The sequence below is a fragment of the Trachemys scripta genome, chromosome 1 (genome assembly GCF_013100865.1).
Source record: "Trachemys scripta elegans isolate TJP31775 chromosome 1, CAS_Tse_1.0, whole genome shotgun sequence".
In the NCBI taxonomy this organism is placed as follows: Eukaryota; Metazoa; Chordata; order Testudines; family Emydidae; genus Trachemys; species Trachemys scripta.
The window spans coordinates 111,171,545-111,190,958 of record NC_048298.1 but is presented as its reverse complement, the minus strand read 5'-3'; the positions used below and the strand labels follow the sequence as shown (position 1 = coordinate 111,190,958).

Genomic DNA, 19,414 nt, shown 5'->3' with positions numbered 1-19,414 from the left:
TCTAGATGGACTCTATTAGGTTTCTCCCATCTGTGACATATGTGGTAAAACTGCAGCAATCTGTTCCTTTCTGAAGCTGATGACGCTGCAGTTCCATGCAAGTGAATGTGCGGAGTGCTGCCCGTGCAGTTTGCTACTCTTCTCTGTTTAAAGTGCCATCTTGCCAGCTAACCATTTGCCGTCCCGATTTGTGTTCACAAAGGGATTTTTACCAGAGAGATTGTTTGGTTGACAACTTGCAAAAGTCAATCACTGTGTTTTTAATATTCAATGTGTCTTTAAATACCAGTAGGCATTTTAGACCCCTATCCCTACAACCTAATCAGGGTGGGCAGAGCTTTCTGTTGGGAGTTCCATTGAAGTCAGTGCCATGCCACACCATTTCCTGGGTGGTCCTGTGCAGATCAGATTGCAAGATTGGTGTCTTAACTGTACAGAAAGCTTGGAATACTAGATTTCACACTGGTGTAAAGCATTCATTGTATTCCTGGCAAGTCACAAGATACCTGCCCTTAAAATCACACAGTTCTCATGACCATCATGAGTACTTTTTCCACATCAATTCTGACCTAGCAGCTGCTACCTTGAGAATTGCTTGAGGTAGAAACAATTGCTTTATACAATCTGAGAGCTCAGAACTCCAGTGGTCAAATGATGTAACATACTCTCAATCTAAGAGCTAACAGGGAAAAAGAAGGTGCTACAGTTGTCACAATTGAAGTGTGGGTGGATGGGGGGAGGAACAAGATAGTAATCAGAGCAATGTGTTGTGGTTTTTTTAAGGGCTGATATCTTGTGATCTCTGGGCTGAATATGCTTTTTTAATAGACCAGTACAAATGCTTTTAGGACCAGTAAATCCCAGGAATGTAGGGGCTGCAAGGGACCTCGAGAGGTCATCTAGTTCAGCTCCCTGTGCTGAGGCAGGACCTAGTATAACTAGACCATCCCTGACAGATGTTTGTCCAACCTGTTCTTACAAACCTCCAATGACAGGAATTCCGCCACCTCCCTTGCAAGCCTGTTCCAGTCTCAACTATCTTTATAGTTAGACATTTCCCCCCCAATATCTAATCTAAATCTCCCTTGCTGCAGATTAAGCCAATTACTTCTTGTCCTATCGTAAGTGAACAATTGATCAATGTCCTCTTTGTAACAGCCCTTAACATATTTGAAGGCTGTCATCAGGTCCGACTCTTCCCCACAGCAGTCTTAAAACTAAACATACCTAGTTTTTCACCTTTATAGGTCAGTTTTTCAAAATCTTTTATCCTTTTTGTTGCTCTCCTCTGGACTTCCTTTAATAAGGAGATGGACAGATGGAAGTGTGGCACCCCGAATTTGACACAGTACTCCAGCTGAGTCTTCACCAGTGCTGCGTAGAGCAGTATAGTTACCTCCCATGTCTTACATAGGTCACCCCTGTTAAAACACCCCAGAATGTTAGTTTTTTCCCATAACTGCATCACACTGTTGGCTCCTATTCAATTTGTGATCCATTATAACTCCCAGATCTTTTTCTGCAGTACTACCACCTAGACAGTTATTCCCCATTTTGGAGATGTATGTTCAATTTATCTTTCCTAAACAGAGTACTTTGCACTGGTCTTTTTATTGAATTTCATCTTGTTGATTTCAGACCAATTCTCCAGCTTGTCAAGGACATTTTGAATGCTAATCCTGTCCTGTAAAGTGCACGTAACCCCTCCCAGGTCGATGTTCTCTGCAAATGTTATAAGCATGCTCTGCGTTCCATTGTTCAAGCTGAACCCCAGTGGGACCCCACTAGATACAGTTTGAGAGTGAACCATTGATAACTACTCTTCCAAATAGTATATGCTGGCTTTGTGCATTGGGCATGTTTTCCTTTACTGGCTCTTCACAGAGCTCATGAAAGCCTGCTGCTTATTTACAAGTAAAGTAGATCTCCTGCACTTCAAGTGGGAAGACAATTGTGTCTTGGTTTTGAAGATCACAAATTCAGGATCCACTGATGACCTTGATATCTGCATCCACTATTTGTTACACAAGTTGTGAGCCTTAACTAGTGAATGCAAAGAAGTAGTGGCAATAAGAAATGCTGATAATTAAGAAATCAGAAAGCCTCTTTGTTTACATAATGGCTATAAACCTTTGAAAACAAAATACAGCAGGGATCAGGTAATTTTGTTTGGATGTACAATAATAACTTTCACTTTATCATGTGAAATATTGATGTATTGCAAATCACCTTGATTATGAATGCCTCTACTTAGATACAATAAACTCACTGCTCATGAGTCACTAATATCACTGTACCTAATTAACACACAAATTATATTATTACAGGAATGCTGATAAAACCAGGAAAGTCATTTTGTTTAGTGTACAGTACATTGAAGATAACATGCAGCTGAAGACAGAATTATTTTTTTGCCTCATATCCTACTCTGATTTTTTTCTTCACTCACTTTTCTTAGGTACCTTTTGGATTCCAAGTTTCATCTTTCACTGTTTTCACATGGAAAATCCACCTCAATCAGTTGCTTAATACTTGGCACTTGTATTGTACCTGTCATCCAAAACACTTTAAAAGTATTAATACCTACTTCTTACATAGTGTTTTTCATCAGTAGATCTCAAAGTGCTTTACAAAGGAGGTAAGTATTAATTGAGCATCAGCACCCCTTGTGGGGACGGTTGGTTTTACACGTATTATAGAGCCTAGTAATGAGAGGTACAAACAGCCTTAACCAACCTATGTTGGTTAACATCAGTTACCCTATGATGAATCAATGGCAGAGGTAGAAATAGAATCAGCACTTTTGAATTCCAAGTTCCCTGCCCTAATCAGTAGATCCATTTGGTCAAATTCCTCTTTATTGGATAGGTATAAATCCAAGGTGAATCAGAGTAAATAGAAGTACTTTAGATTTATAGTGGTATATCTAAGATCAGATTTTGGATCATTCCATGTGAGCATTTGAGCTTACAAACCAAACTGCGTTGAATGACATGTATTTTCCAAAAATTAGCACAGGGTAAGAATACTCTTAGGCTATCCCCTCCTTACAAGGTCTTCAGCCCCCTCCACTTCACCCGAAATGCTGCTGGATTGTATGGTAGATGCTCTTCAACTTGGGAGAAAAAAGGTTATAGAAATCACAAGCTGTTAAAAATCTATTAGCGGTTAATGGTCAGTGATGGCTGAATAATTTCAAACCAAAGAAAATATTCGCTTAACAGTGAATTGAACAAAGATTTCTCTTGTTTGTCTAGAACTGTAGAATCATTGGCTGTGCAAGGGGATCTCTAGCAGGTCTCCTCATGACAGGATTGACCCATCTTTTTCAGTTATTGGAATAGATACCTTTCTTTAATCATTTTAATTCATAATTGTATCCTTTGCCCACCATTATTTAAGGGACCTTGTCAGCCTAATCTTCCCTCAAAATAAAAGTCCCATGAGCCATTTCTTTTCATTTTTGAAGCTGTGTGTTGGGTTTCAGAATACCCAAGGCCCTCCACCCCAACTTTAAAGCCAGAAGGGAAGGATGGTGTTTTCACACTGAAATAGCAGCTTGCGGTATTTCCAAGTTCAGAGTGTAGATTTTGGGATTGGTGCTGAACAGACACAGTGCATGCAGAGTGGCTGCTTGTATGTGTGTGCCCCGCTCTGCATGCTCGGGACTGAAGTCGTGAGTGAGAGCCACTCTTTCAGTAGAGTTTTGACAGTTTATGATTGTGGGGGTTTTGTTTTTGGTTTTTTTCTTCTTTCTTCTTCTGTAGTTTGGAGGTTTAAGGGAAATCAGAAATCAATCTCTTCCCTCACGTGACTAAAGTAACTTTTCTTTTTATATGGTGGGGAGTGGAGAGGAATCTGAGACTGTCCTTTGATTGGTACACAATTCAGAATTATTTTACTGTCTCAGGCAGGTTTTCTTAACATTTACAAAATCATGACGCTCCTATGGAGTGAAGTGAATGGAGAAGGGGAAAGTGCTATATAAGGGTGCCCTTTCCCCACCCAAAAGAAAATTTTCTATCTAAATTCCCACCATTATAATGTTCACTGTTGGGACAGATTCTTTCCTATTCAGTGTCCTCTGCACAGGGTAACTATATGTAGGTTTGATTTTGCTTGCTAGTGCATATACGTGTGTGTGTTTGGGGGGGATGGACGGGGGAGAGGAGCTACTATGAAATATCTCTTCTTAAAAAAGATAGTGTCAACATAGATATGGTGTTACCCTACTCTGATATAGAAAAAAAATTAACCAGTTCAGGGCACTGTCAGCGTTTTATAACTGAATTCACACAATGTATTTTTATATATTTTTAATTAATTAACATTGTGTCTATACGCTGCTCTGGGCTCATGAACAGTGTTGATCAAAATACAATCAGTGAATGGAATAAAATTATTTAATAACAAAAACAAATACACAACCCCCTCACGGATACAGGCGGAAAGCACCCTTCATGCTCTTTCCTTTGAAGAATATGACTCCATGAATTGGCTTCCACCTTTGTTTGAGATGTTGCTGTAGTGATGAATAGGCTTCTTAGAGTGAGTGTGTGTGTGTGTCCTGTTTCTCGTATATAAAACAGTAGTTCTGATCACATAGCTTTTAATCTGAATGGCAGTTCGCACTCTGGCAATGGTTAAGTCTCTCGATAATGCAGTTAGAAAACAGAATTAGTGATTTAGTGGAATTAGTTATTGACATGATCTTAATCTGCTGTTTATTTGCTTTTGACACCAGCTAGTGGGGAACTGGGCACTCACAAAGCTTTAGATTTTTCCATTGCGTAGAACATGAGTTACAGAATAGCAGATGGTATTCTTTATAGCTTGTTTGCACCATAGACACTAATTTTGCATCATTACTTGAACTTTGGGAAGGAAAATGGATAGTGAAAGGAACCAACAAAAGTGTCCTTAAAGGGAAAGGCAAACATAATCCTTACTTTTTTTTTTTTTTAAATGAAGCTTGCTTAACATTTCAAAGTATAAATTTGTTATATTGGGAGGGAAATTCAGGAAACCGATCTGTATACTTCTTTTAAATTCCACCTGCCAACAAATATTACAAATAATGTTTTTGTAATGCACAAAAGTATATTCTAAACTTTAAAATATGGAAATCTGCTGTAGAAGTTGAATTATCAATGCAGGTAAACCAGAGGCAGAAATGTATATTGCATGTATCTTACACATTTCAGTGTATTCTCAGAATGCTACAGAGTTATGTTAAGATTGCAAGTTTTTTGCTGATACAAATATGGTTCCAAGGTACAAATTGCTTGAAGACCAAGTAAAAAAAATAAATTCTGAATAGTGACTCTCCTCTTAGAAAATTGCTTGTGCTGGTTTTATATGTTTGAGCATTGCTACTGGGTAAGATCTTTTCAGATGTGATGCTTAGTTTTTTTTTTTTTTTTTTTTAATATTTGTTTTTCATAGGGCAAGAAAAGATAAATAGTGCTGCTGCTATATAAACAACATGACCACGAATCTCCCTACCTCTGGAGCAAAATGCAGACACCACTTCAAAGACCTAGACTTTTCCCACAAGAAAACCCAATAAAATTAAACCACCATATCTAAAGAGACTGTACCCCAATAGCAAAGGTCAAATATTAAAAGGCATTGGATAGTTCACAGTGGCAGCCACCTGGAACTTTTCTTCAAGAGAGGTCCCACTGTTTCTACCATCAGTAGAGTTGCACCAGTGATACCAGTAGGAAGTATTTCAGGAAAAAGACGGTGCCTATACTGCGAGGAATAATGGTCGAGTGGTTAGGGTATTACTCTAGGACTTGGGAGGACCTGGCTTCAAGTCCTTTCTCTACTGCAGAATTTCTGTGTGATTTTAAGCAAGTCACTTAACATCTCTGTGCCTCGGGTTCCCTTTGAAACCTGAGGCTAATAGTACTCCTCTATCATGCAGGGGTGTTGGAAGGATAAATATTTTACAGATTGTGAGTCACTCAGATACTAGGATCATGGGGACCATATCAGTACTTATGAGAGGGAGAGACATTTGCCTAAGTTAGAAGGTTGCTGTAGTAACAGGACCTTTGAAGGAGGGGATGATGAAAAGTAGGAAAAATAGGCATTCTAGAGGATCTCAGAGAGCTCTTCACCTCACACCTGTGCCAGCTCCCTCTGGTTTTTAAGAAACAATACAGAGTACGTATGTAGAATGGGACTTAAAAAAAAAAATCATTGCTACAGTATTTGGATCCCTTACTTATTGGAACTGTTTCAAGGGCTTTCTTTACCCAGATTTAAATGCATTTGTTTATTTGAAGTTCATCACTTTGAACTATATTTCACGTTGAACGAGATCACTTTTAAAGTGTGTTGTGATTGGCAATAGCGGTTCACAGTCATGTTTTAAATTAAACCTACATGCTAATGTCCCTTTAGCACTACAAGTTTGACTGTCAAGACCCCTGGTTACACTATAGGTGTGCCCTGGCACTGTTAAAATATTATTCCATTTTTGCAGGGCAAAGGAAACCCTGATGTGCTTGAGCATGGCTCAAGGATGCTCTTACTGTCTCATTCTTGGTACAAAATTGAGTTTTGCTTTAACTGTGTCAGGGAACAGCTAAATCTGTTTCCCCCAATATGGTTATATTTATATTATATAAGCCCCGGTACATGGGTTGTAGTAGCAACTCATGACACAAAGCAAAGTAACTTTTTTAGAGACAATGTATAGTGCTCTGTACTTGTCTTTCATCCTGGCCCTTAAGTGATCACACATTACCAGCTCTTTAAATTTGTGTGGCTGTGGTTTCATAAATCAGATTAATATTCTTCAGAGACTAAGCTAAAGCAGTAAAATTGAGTTACTTAAATCAGGATGCTAGAAGAGATGTGGCTTCTTTTCTGCCCCAAGACACACAAGCCATTTCTTGTTTTCATTCAGAACTGTCAGGGGAATGAAATGTTTCTGCAGAGGCCACTTTACAATTTTATTTGAGGCAACCTTTGATTAAAACAAATGGCCAAACGCGCACAACCCACAATGACTGCAGTAAGTACCTTGCACAAATACTTTTATGTAAAAGGGTTAGAATCATCAATAATTAACTTGTTGGATGGTATAATAGATTTTAGAAAGAAAATTGTGTCCAAGCCTGTTGAAAGTCAATTGTGGATCAGTCCAGCTGACAGTGATACTATGCCCAAGGCCTTGATAGGAGGGCTGTGCATGTGCTGTGCTGTATTTGTGCCAAAAATCATATGATCCTTTTGATAGGAGAGCTTCTGTACAACAATCAGGTTTTATGAAGGGGAGAGGAAAAATAACTTACTTTCAGAATTTCACTTAAAAAAATATAGCTGGTTTTGAACATGCAAACAATCCTTAAATGCTCCCTTCTGTACAAAATTCTTCTCATATTGATAATGGGAAAGAAAGCCCTTTTATTTCTACGTTGATAGTTCAATTCCTGAACAGGGGCCCAGTCCTATAGCAGGTGCAGGTCTCTGCTAACACAGATCTCCCTGAGTGGCCCAGCCTGGCAGTGAAAGGAAAATATTCTTTGGTCTATATGACCTGTAACAGAGTGCTGAGAGCTAACCGATGTTCCAGAACTCTGGTCACTTTAAGCTCTGATTATTTCTCCCCAGAGCAGACTTTACTGAGGACTGGAGTACTTAATTACCTAATCTGCCTGTGGACTGATAGTGCTAAGGAGCTAATTGTCCCATCAGCTGAGAGGGGTAGTTAAAAAGCACTGGAAGGCAGTGCAGAGTGGGAAACGCTAACAGAACTGAGGGAAAAGCGATCTTAGGAGGGTGAGTGATCTCCCGGGAGAACGGGCTGACATCTGAAGAACGTTGTAGATAGAGCTGTTGCATGGATTGTGATGGTAGTGATGCTATTAATAAATCACATAGAGGTTATGTGTTCGCAAACAAGAGACGTAAAAGACTGTGTGGGATCACAGGACATGAGCGTAGCCTACCCAGTTACATAGTCTTGTCCATGCTAGGAAAATCAGTACCTCGTTTTTAAGCAGTGATCTGAGCTCTAGTGTATACTGGCTTCTCAAGCTGCTTTTTTTGTTTGGTCATTTTGTAATGAAAACCTGAGCGGGTTTCCAAGACAAGGGGGTAAAATCGCCTGAGCCATGTCTCCACTAACACTTCCAATCTAAGGGGCAGCTACACCATTGCTGAAAGAGGGATACTAATTTTCCTAGTGGAGCTGCATCCCAGGGCTGTCAATTTGGCATCTCTCATGAACACTAAATCCATTGGAGACAGAAAGAAACATTGCAGGGGAAAAATTAGTTTTGTGCACTGCTGTATTTTATGAGAACTAGTACAATCAAACCAGTATTTTAAATGGAAGTGTCTGTAATTTGCACATTTTTAGAGCTTTTTTTTAATTACATAAAGAGCAGCAACTCTGAGCTTACATATATTGGCATGTATTTTTGCTGTGTACCTGGCAAAAACTCAGCTGAATTTTTATAAGATTTATAAGATCCATATTAATATGCTCCCATTTAGAGGGGTGAAATCATGTTCTGAGTGTCCAATATTTATTGATTGGCTTATGTGTATGGCCATCAGAGAGAAATTGATACATTTAAAAAAATAGTATTTTACTTGCATGTACTGTAGTGAATAAGAGATTTTTGCAGTTGGGTTGGATTGTTTTACAGTTGACTTTGGTTTGATGCTGTTTTAATCAAAATATTTTAATGGGGTTAAAATACAGTTGTTAAAATCTGGCTGATCTGGATTATAAGTACCGAATCTTTAAATTAGTTGCAGATGCAGGGTAATTTTTCACTAGTACACAGGCTTTGAACTCCTCTTCCTTAACCAGCAGGGTAGGATTGCAGGAATAGGTCCTAAATGAACTCTCTAATTTTTAAGGAGCAGCTTCACATCCAAACCTTCTTGTTTGAAAGAAGGCGACACTGCACTATGTGCATGGATCTTCTAGCGGGGACCCTGGGGGGAGGATGTGTGGGAAGGATCCTCATGGCACCATGAAAGGCACAAAAATTCCCTCCCCCTTCTCCAAGTTAGGAGTTGGTTGTATGGTAGAATTTCCAATATTAGGAGGTTGAGAGAGTGTGCAGTTGTGGCCTAGTTAGAAGTTCTTCTGTACTTTTGAAAAATCAATATGAAGAGACACACTATGCCCAAATCACTCAGCAGGGGCGCTGTCAAACATCCATTTGAAGAGGCAGTATCTCTCTCTAACAAACAAGGTTATGAATGGAACACTGTATATCTTGTCTGATCTATGTTCCTTTTGGACACTCATTGACTCAGCTGTGTAGAGATGATGTGCATTTGTTACTTTTGGAAATGCTTTCTCAGTGCACATGTGGGGTGACAGGATAGTGGTAAAAACTGTTTTCCTTATCAAGCAAGGCTAATGCTCCATCAGAGCTACCTGCCAGGGCAGTTTAAATATTGTCTCTTAGGAAGAGTAAATGGTTTAATTTTTGGACAGTTGAATCAAAATAGCAACATGCCTGTAAAAAGGGAGTCAACAAAATCAACACTAAAGTACGTGCATGCGTTCCAGTGCGCAGCCTTGTAATCCGTTCTGTTGAGAGATTTTCATCCAGCTCTACTTTTGAGCTTCCCAGAGCATTTGTCTCCCTTGTTTAGATTCTATGCTCCTTAGGACAAGGATTTATACAGTGCCACGCACATTGCCATACTTAAGAAATAACGTTGACTACGAAGTCTGGAAGATCCTCTTATAGACTAAATGAATGTATTCATGTAATATGTTGCGTATTCAGAAAATGCTTATCTAATTAGCAATAGATAAAACTGTTAAAATATCCCCAAACACATCACAAACATTATTAAGGTTAAAAACATTGTATGCAACCTTTATATTTAAACATAGTTTATTTTAAAATGTGAATTGTCCTAGGTCTTGTAACTGAGATTTTAAAAAATATTCTTCAGGTGGCATTGTGTAACTTGTGGAGAAGGGGGCAGGGAAAGAGTCAGGATTCCTGGGGTCTACGTCCATTTCTGCTGCTACTGATTCATTGCGTGAACCTGCACTCTGAGACAACTTCTCATTTTACCAAACTTAGAGGGTTGTTGAGATGGAATTAATTATGGTTTGTAAAATTCCCTTTGATCCTACAATATATTATTGGCTTTTGCAATCCAGAGTACAGTATGTTATCATAATTATCATAATTATATATTAAACAAATTTAAAAATGACCTGTTTCTGGTGCCCAGTATTTTCATAAGTTGTTGATGTAAGTTCAGTTTTAAGTTGAACTGAGTTAATTTTTTCCTCAATGGATTTAAAAAGAAAAATTAACTTATATTTACGTAAATGACGGAAATTCCAACCTACCCCCATCATGACATTTTACAAAAGGGACACATGATGGTTGAACTGCAACCAGTCTGAAGTTCAAGAAACTGCTCCTTTTAAAGATCCTTTGGATGCTTGATATGTGAAGTCTAAAATTATGGATGGCATTTCTAATACATCATAGTAAAATGTAATTTAGAGGCATGCTGTGATGTCTTGTTCCTGGAGATACAAAAAACTGTGAACCAATAACATGCAATCTGCTTTAATTGAAGAGTCCGGTAATTTCTGTTAATCACAGGAGCTCTTGGAGGAGAGTTTAAACCTGAATTGTAATGGTCTTTTGAATAAAAGTATAATAGGCAGCAAATGATGTTGATGTAGTCTGGCAACAATTAGTACCATTTCTTAGTTCAGATTCTAATGGGGTCATTAGAGTATTGTATTAACTCCGTTTATATTATAACTTTTATAGCAGAATCTGAAACTTTTTGCTATCATTTTGGGAGAGGAAATTCCTTCAGTGCTGTATTTATTTTGAAATCCTGCACAGCAGGTTGATCTCTGTTATACATAAATGCTTAGTCCGTATTCATAACACTCAGGATTTTTTTTTACAGGCAGTGTCATAAAGGGCTTCTTCTGACACTTATTTAAAAACAAACAAAAACCAATTTTTCCAGAAATAATTAAGCTAACAAAATGATGGACTCATTATGGTCTTCCCCAACGATAATGTTTCCGTACAAGTCTGCTTACATGTAACATTTAGAAAAATATCAGCTAACCCCGTTTTCCAAAAAACTACCTCCCCCATAGCCAGGGAATGAGAGAGATGTGCTTATTATGTGTCTTTCCATCTTTTCTTGACTAGAATCTTAAAAGTGTTTTGCTGTGTCTTTGGTGGGTGTCTGTTTGGTCAATTGACAATCGATGTGGAATTCCCTGCAACATTCTCTGCTGAACCTGTGACACATTGCTGGATGAAATGTCACTGTTCTTAAATATTAGTGCACATACTGTATTTATAAAAGGCACTGCACGGTACTACGGAAACAGACTTGTGTAGGTGCAGCCCTAGCTGTTTTGCTGGCGGGGTGGAAAACCTCCCCAACCAACAGCCAACACGGGGGATTAAGAGGGGGGGAGCAGAGTGGTACAGTGGTCTGGAATCTCCTTGAAGTTGGCATCCAAGGCGACTGCCCTGCTCGTTTGCCCTAGAACCGGCCCTTGGCAAATAGTGTCATACCATGTAATATTCAATGCAGATGTTTTAAATTTCAGCCAGCAAAAGGTAATGTATACGTTTGTATTCTCAATGATTTTCTTTATTTCATTGTAAAAACTGAATTGAATATGGATGGGCCATGCATTTCTATAAGTGAAAGAAATTTTTTCCCTTTCATTTTTTCATCTTTGTGCACTTCATGATTCTGTTTGTATAAGCAAATTCACTATTTTCCTCTGTATAGTCAGTTGGTCAGTTCCCCCTCTTTGTAGTTAGAAAATATTTGGTTATTAAACTGTTAATTCCAGCAGGGAGATTCAGGGGCAAGTGCAATGCCTGAAACTAATTTTAACTTTTAAAACAAAAGCCAATAAATTTGGTCCTTTTAAGCCATAGCAGATTATGAATACCTAGTGGGAAGAGTTCTAAAATTTGTAAATCAGATGAGTGTTTGTTTTTAACAGGTAATAACCGGGACTGTTCTTACCCAAGCAATTTTCAGGAGAGGTAAAACACTCTTGAGTCCATTTAAACAGCCTCTGAGCCCCTCAGTTTCTCTAGCTTGAACTCTTTATATTGCGATTGTACTAGTTGGGAATTTGACAAGTAAAAGTCTGAAAGCTTGGGCCAGGAACGATCCAATGTGAAGATAAACTTAAAAAATGAACCCTGTGTATACTAAGATTCTCTTTTCCGTTGTAATTCTGACACAGATCAGTGACCATTTTCATGACTAAGGTACCTAAAGTTTGGCAAGGACATTTTTGGCTAACAGCACTAGTTGTGCTGTCCTGGTGAAATTCTGACTTTGTGTAATTGCATTCTGTCTAAATTCCTGTTGCCTCAAATGGATACACTACCCTTCACTTCTTACCCTAAGCTGCTGTGTAATGTTGCTGGTGCTGTTACCATGGCTGATGGCATCACACAAAGTGTGGGTATTATTCAGATAAAGTGAAATGAACCCTGTGCGGTATACAAATGGTGTATAATTCTGTAAAGCACTTGATGTTTGAAAGAGAGATTCTGTATGACGCTTTTGGCAGGGATACTTTGGAGGGGTTGAGGCATTTCTGTGTTTTCATACAATAGTGTGTGTGTGTGGTGTAAATCAACTGTCCTCCAAAAAACATAGGTTGAGATTTTCAAAGCTGAGTGGGAAATTTAGCACATACAATTCCCATTCAGGTCTATAGGAGCTGTGTGGCTAAATCCTCCTGTCAGCTTTGAAAATCTCAATCTTATTCTCTCTCTTTTTTTAGTGCTTTACTCAAATAAAATGTGTAAAGTATTTTGAGTGAGGAATGAAAACTGATTGTGTTTCTTTAGACAGTAATCAATTGCTGTGGTACAGTGTAACGTAGTAAACATGGTGCTGGACACATGGCTTTTGAAAAGACTGTGTATTCGGTGTCCGGATATTTGCACTGTGGCATGGGGGAAAAACATTCTTTGCATTCCAAATATTTAATGACTTCTGTTAATTCTAAATCATTCTCACTGACGTAAGCTTGCACAGCTAATCTGCCTATCAGTCTTCATTTCTGATTTTTCAGTTATATACATTATACTTTTTTCTTTCTTTTTTTTTCTCTAAACACTGCACAGTGCTGTAACTGAATATGGACTGCTCAGAAGCAAAGTTAAATGTTTACTTATTAAGCAAGTAAAGGAAATTATGGTTACCGCCCTTGAAAAACTAAGTGAGGCATTTCATGCAATATGCAAACTCAGACAGGGGATCACACCCTTTTTTTTTCTTTTTTTTCTTTGACATGAGGTTGTGTCATCTAGAGGAGTGGGGTTTTGAACATCAGTCAGAAGCTTTTACATTAAAAAATAGTTTTTTTAATAGACCTAAGATTGAGCTCTGATAACTCATTTATTTGCTGTTTTAAGACTTTTAAACTAATTATTGCAATAACTGCAGATCAAAGTATGTAGTTGTCATTTTCCTTTATTTGATTATTTTTTTTATATATAGTTAGTATAGGTTAGCATTAGAATATTGACTTTGTGATCCATTGACTGTAGAGTTTATTAGCAATACACTGTGTTGTAAAAGAAGCATTTTGTAAGAGTTTAAAGTATTAATACTGCCAATACCTTTTAAAACTGCAGAATCTGATTACTCTGAGCTGATGAAAGCATGATTATCACTGGCATTTTCAAGCTGGAGAAGTAACCCCAACAAAATCTAATTTACCATGCTTATAAACTTATATTTGTTTATTGACCAAATACAGGTTGATCTTGGCTGTTCACATACTTCATCTTGCCAATTTCCTGTATCAATGTTTGGATTTAGTCCCAAAAAGAGTGGAATACAGAGCCTCTAATATCTGTCGTCATATGGTAAAGATTAGAAGCAAAACATAGACTTCCAAGGAGACACTGATATACATGAATGGAAGCATTTAAAAAAAATAAAAATCTTGCATAGATAAAATGTGTTAGCTTCAGTTGGTGTTTGCCTAACCCATGCTTTCTAGTAGATTTGTTTATGGTCAATCCTGTTGTAATACTTGTTCTGAGGGTATGAGCTATGTACACATAATATTTCTATAGTGCCTTCCATTCAGAGATCTCCTAGCCATTTAAAATCAAGCTTCATAACATCTGTGTTAGGAAAATGAGTAATGTTCCCAGTTTGCAGATTGGGGAAAGAATATGAGACGTTACTTGCTCAGTGGGGCTCATGGAGAATATATCAGAGGAGACTAGAATCTAGATCTTTGACTCCTAATCCTGTTGTTCAACTGCTGGACAGGCTCCCACTATGTGCGTACCTACATGTCTGTATGCTTGAGGGGCAGGGCGGTAGCGACCAAGATTTTCAAACATGGCTAGTGATTTTAGGTGCTCAACTTGAGATACCTTAAAGGAGCCTGATTTTCAGAAAGTGCTGAGCCACTCAGCCTCTGAAAATCAGAGGTTTATTAAGTTGTCTCAACTTGGGAACCTGAAAGCCGAAGTATTCAGAATCACTTGTCAATTTTGAAAATCTTGCCCAATATCCTACATATTTCATCCTTCAATATGTAAGACACTACTCTCTGCTTTGATAGGAACCATTATACTGTGTCATGCATAGTGAACCAAATACCACACATGTTGTTCTTTCACATCTATTTGGGGACTTTTGTGCGTCATTTAAAGCAAATTTAAATATCCATGGCTCACTTGATCTAGAAATATATAGCATTTTTCTTGCTTCTTTTCTATGCTAGGCTAACAGAACATTCATATTGAAGGTTCTGCTTTCCCACTGATTTCAGTAGCCATCACTAACTGTTAGGTAAAGACCAGTATTGGAAATCAAGTAACTCATCAATAGCTAATAAAGGACACACTTGACTTAGGAAAAAAAAATCAAGGGGAAAATATTCTACCGTGTTAGATTTACAATCCTGCCTGGCTTTTTAAGCAGGTCATAGCTTGTTGGGACTCACTGGAGGGGACCCAGAGAAAAGGTATACTCATTGAAGGGAAGTGTGATATCATTGGATTCAGCTTTGTGGTTGAAGAGGTACCATGGTAAGCAAGTGAGAAGGCCACTCTGACTGTTCCAGGGGTCATTAGTGTCCATCAGAATGGGCTTGTAGCAGAGGTCCTGTCTCTTGTCCCTGCCCAGCGCCTATGAAAGATCCCCTCTCCATCTGTGTCAGCTGTGGGTGGCTTTTCCTGCTCTCAGCTGTCTGTGAACATCTTTCCTTTCATCACAGAGTGAGATGCTACAACTAGTGCAAATCACAAATAAAGAGCTGTACCTTGAAGTGTGAGTTTGCTGCACAAGCTCTGTGCCTTTCCCATTGCAGCAGGAGAGGGGAGAGTGAACAACCAGAACAAGGGAGGAGCATGTGGCTGGTCTGAGGGAGCATGCACCTGTGGAAGAGCATGGGGCCCTGAGGCTACGGCAGGGAGTCCGGTATGCTTTTGTAAAGGAACCCCCAACCCCAGAGCACAGAGCAAGGTGCCACTCCTGCCCGGCATGTACACTGCTGCTGAGATGCCACTTTATGGTTTATACTCTGATATAAGTTCAGCTGCCAGTGAAAGTCTTGTAGGCAGTGTTGTAGCTGTGTCGATCCCAGGATATTAGAGAGACAAGGTGGGTGAGGTAATATCTTTTATTGGACCAACTTGGTGAGAGACAAGAAGAGCTCAGTGAGCCTCGAAAGCTTCTCTTTTCACCAACAGAAGTTGTTCCAATAAAAGTTATTACCTCACCTACCTTGTCTATCTAGTGCAGGGGCGGTCAAACTTTTTGGCCTGAGGGCCGCATAGGGTTTCGTAAATTGTATGGAGGGCCGGATGGGGAGGGGGTTGTGGCCTGGTCCCCACCTCCCATCTGTCTCCCCTGCCCCCCCGGACTCCTGATCCCTGACGGCCCCTCTGGGACCCCTGCCCCATCCACACACCCTCACTCCCTGTCCCCTGACTGCCCCCAGACCCCTGCTGCTCCATCCAACCCCTCCTCTCATTCCTGATGCCTCCCCCCCCCCGGGACCCCTGCCCAATCCAACCACCCCTTCTCTCTGTCCCCTGACTGCCTCCAGAACCCCTGCCCCTGACTGCCCCCTGCCACCCAATCCAACCCCTCCCCCCCCGACTGCCCCCGGGAGCCCTGCCCCCATTCAACCCCCTGTTCCTCCCCCACCCTGACCACCATCTACCCCCCCTGCTCCCTGCCCCCTTACCGCGCTGCCTGGAGCACTGGTAGCTAGCAGCGCTACAGCCACACTGCCTGGCTGGAGCTGGGCCATGCCGCCGTCGCCACCACGCAGCACAGAGCACCGGGTCAGGCCGGGCTCTGCCGCTGTGCTGCCCCAGGTGCTCTCAGCCCCGCCGCCCAGAGCATTGCGCCGGCGGCGGAGTGAGCAAGCTGAGACTGTGGGGAGGGGGGATAGCAGGGGAGGGGCCGGGGGCTAGCCTCCCGGGACAGGAGCTCTGGGCCCGGACACGACGGTCCCGCGGGCCATAGTTTGCCCAACCCTGATCTAGTGGAAGTCTTGAAATCTCAGTGCTAGAGCAGTGAGGAAGATGCCTATCCATTGGTATGCCTAAGAGGTTGGGCCTGAAGACGTTCCAGAGATGTGGCTGGGGGAGAGGACTGTTAGGACACTTCCTGTCCCCAAAATGAGTCACTTTGCAAGTACTCCCTCCACTGGGGCGTCTCCTGCTCTAAGCTGGTATTGGTAAATAGTTGTGGCCAGTCTAGGAAAATTCCTGAGGAGCTGTGCATGTATTTTCCTTCTCCTGTGTCCATGGCAATGGTAACAATGACCTTCAGGTCAGGAATTTCCTGGTGTTTAATTGCTGCATTAAAGAGCCTTGTTGACTTTGCCTGAGGCCCTTAACCTAGCCAGTGATTAGTGTCCAGGAAATGCCCTCTCTGTCAGTCATTATAACTTCTCTTAATTTGAGCTGAGACGACCTTATTAGCATGTCCTCAATTAAACAGAAGAACAACATAGATTTGAGCCCCAAATAATTTAACAAATTCTAGATGTGTACTAATCTCATCCAAACAGTGTACCAGAAAGTTACCACCTTGCCAAAACAATACATCGGTAACTTATTTGTTAGGAGCCAGGCCCCATTGTCAGAGGCCACATGCAACAGAAAAATGAGTCAGAAAAGTGGGCAGCAGCCCAAGGATCATCTGATTGTTGATGACTGACTGCCTGCCTACTGGAGTCGGAAGTGGGAGGAAGACAATTGCCCATCCCATGGGGACCAAGCGGATGTATCTGTCCCAGGAGTAGAGACAACAATTTAGTGGATCCAGATAATTAAGACTAATATTTGTCTTAATTCTCCGTAGTCATTAGTGAGTCTCTTGTAACTTTTTAGTCATTTGAGTTCATTATTACTTAGAACATTTATAAGTATCTTCTGCAGCAATGTAACAAACCAAAGTCCAAGGTAAACTATGACACCCTATTGATTCTATTCTTGGCATATGGTGAGATAATGAAACTCCTTGCGGAATGTACAAAATGCTTTGTACTCTGATCTTCCAGTTCCCACCCATTTATAATCATGACATTTTTGCTCTTAGTCATTTGTAGCTAAGATTTTAAAAGGGTTGAACAGTTATTCCTCTAGGCTTGTCTGTTGGACTGAGCTTTGCTGAGCACTATTCCGTATAAGAAGCCTTTATAATTTTTAGTTAGGAGATACTCATGGGTCTTTATTTTGATCAAGCTGCCGACCATCACTTTCTGTTTACACAATTAGACTGAAGGAAGACTGTGCGCTGCTGAAGAAAACCACCACCTGGATCAGGACTGAAATAAGGTTTGAGGAAAAAATGTTGTGGTTTCAGAGATAATTTGTCTTTGTCAGTCTTTCAGAACTCATTAATAGCTGTCTAAGCTATGTCTGCATTACTGAGGTAAATTAGTGTATTAGCCTTGTTTAAGCGACAACGCTAATTTTTAAAAAAAATAAATCTTTTTTTGCCAAATACAAGTTGGTGAATTTTGACTTTTTGTGGCTTTGTAATGCATTTATGAACTAGTCTTCTTATGACTTTTTCATATTCAACATATTCAAATACCAGAAGCAAACAAATATCAGTCAACATAAGGTTGCATGTTGGTATTTGACCTTCAGAATTAGTTATGCAGCTAGTGGATCGACCACATGTTCAGCAAAAACTATATGTATTTGGTCAAATTGTTTTAAAAGTTCTGTGAAGGCTAATGTTGTGGAATACTGTCCAGTCATGCTGAAGCCCTAGTATTTGCAAAACATTTTACAAATGTTTTTTTTCACTATTCAGCCAGTTCCAATAATTAATACTGTAGCTCAGTTTCAGTGCATTTCTGCTTAAGCTGTTCATTCAAAGCCTGATTTGAACTGTACAAGAGGCAAGTGAAAGGAACATGTTTGTATCGTAATCAGCTGTATGAGGCTCTTCCTGTTTTAATAGTCTGTGGGACACTGGAGAACCTTTTACTGTAAAATGACTCATCTTGTTCAGGAATACTTTTTTTGTTTTTTGTTTTTTAAATGTGACATTTAGAGAACATTTTCAGATTTGGATTCTGGGCCAGCATAAGATGTCATGGAGTGACACACTATGATGAATCTGAGTTCTCGATGAAAACAGCCTTGACAATATTAATATAAAATGTGCAAAACACCTAGCAAATCCATGGTTTCAGCTTCAAATTGAGTGGACTAGAATAATATATTTTTCTGATTAAATTCTGTGAGTGGGTGTTAATGATTTTTGAAATGCTGAAAGAATGTGTTCTGTAGCCTTTTTGTTCTTGGCATCTCCAGCTGTATTACAACAGCTCAAATTCTGTTTCACTTCAGTGCTCTAAGATTTTACCCTACAACATTTGAACTAAATGGTTTCAAATTCTTTCAGTTTTCTACATTAGAAAGTAAAATTGTTAATTCACAAAGAGAATAATTTATCTTTTTTGATAGATTTAAAAAGATATTAAAAATCACTTTGAGAGGATAATATGGATATTTTAAAAATGCCTCGAGGTCAATAAGACTATGGTCTGTGCAGATGACTGTCTGTCTTATTTGTATTTAAAAACTCCATACCAAAGAATTCCCAAATACAGTGCTGAGTGCCCTGGACATGAATTTTAAAATACAATAAAGAAAAGTTACACAATCAAAGCAGGAACAGCTGCACCATGACCATTGTGGAAGTGACTCCCTAGTTGAGGATGATGATTTCAGTTGTGAGACAGGGTGAAAAATCAATCTTTGACTTTTTTGCACTCCCTCCTCATTTCTTGCCCTATCCGCTTTCCTCCCTATACTCAATGCCCATATCCGGTAAAATAGCGGGAAAAAAACCATTCCTTTGTCTCGAAAGTCTGCATGCTTGG

General features: G+C 39.7%; 1 protein-coding gene across 4 annotated transcripts in view; it reads left to right on the top strand.

Moving 5' to 3' along the window:
- The window catches only part of EPS8 (epidermal growth factor receptor pathway substrate 8), a 190,690-nt gene that overhangs the window by 42,115 nt on the left and 129,161 nt on the right, over positions 1-19,414 (top strand). Inside the window, exon 2 of one of the 4 annotated variants that reach the window (XM_034781889.1) lies at positions 17,790-17,849. The exons of the other annotated variants lie outside the window; for them this stretch is intronic. The gene's annotated coding sequence lies outside the window, so the exon portion shown is untranslated. The remainder of the gene's footprint in view (positions 1-17,789; positions 17,850-19,414) is intronic. 4 annotated transcript variants of the gene reach the window in all.